The sequence below is a fragment of the Vidua macroura genome, chromosome 7, assembly GCF_024509145.1.
Source record: "Vidua macroura isolate BioBank_ID:100142 chromosome 7, ASM2450914v1, whole genome shotgun sequence".
In the NCBI taxonomy this organism is placed as follows: domain Eukaryota; kingdom Metazoa; phylum Chordata; class Aves; order Passeriformes; family Viduidae; genus Vidua; species Vidua macroura.
The window spans coordinates 12472840-12473786 of NC_071577.1; positions in this window are offsets into that span (position 1 = coordinate 12472840).

Here is a 947-nt window from a genome sequence, read left to right on the forward strand (position 1 = left end):
CGTAGAAGAGCGCTGCCAGCGCGGGCAGCCGGCGGCCCGCCCGCCCCATGGCGCCCCGCGGAGCGGAGCGCTGCTCCCCGCGCACACGGGCACGGCGGGGCGGGGCGGGGCGGGAGCGCCGCCGCCCGGGAGGCGGAGCGGGAGGGCGGCCGGGCCGGCGCCTCAACCTGGCCGCCGCCGGCGCCAGGGGGCGGCCGCCATGTTGGGGAGGTCGGGCGGCCGCCGGGCCGAGGGGCCCGCCCGCCATGTCGCGGCTCGCGGGGGAGGCGTGTCCGCCATGATGGGGAGGGCGCTGCGCCGGGACCGTGAGGGGGCGCGGCCGCTCGGCGCCGCAGCCTCCGGGGGCCCGGGGGCACAGCCAGCGCCGCCGGAGCGCAGCGCGGGGCCGGGCACCTTGCCGAAAACAAACCCGCACACCCCGCTGGGCACGGAGCTTGCCCCGGGGGCAGCGGTTCAGTGATAGACGTCCATAAAGCTGCAGGCACTCACCACCTGAAAAGCGCTGATGGGGATTTGGTTTTGTTTGTTTTTTGTTCCTTTTTGTGGGTTCTCTTTATTTGCTTTAATTCGGGTACTTTTAACACCTTACTATGGCTATCTTTAAGCTCTCTGGTGTCTTTCAGTCCCTATGGGACTGCTGCCCCAGCCGGCTGCAGGGCACACCCAGCAGTGCGGGTGGTGCTCACCAGGGAAAACAGTAAAATATTTAATGACTGAGCGGAAGAAAAAAAAAAAAATACTGCGGTGGTTTATTTTGTTCCCCCACCTTCCCCGAATCTACAGAGAAAGCAAAATCATCTTTCTAGCGCAAGGGGTATTTACATATGAGGGAAGTACGAAATAGTTGCATTTTCATCTTCACTGCTAAATACTTAAGCCTCCCCGGCTCCCCTAAAAGAAACAAAATTTACTCAGTTTTCCACTGTATTTGTACCATTTTTATTTGT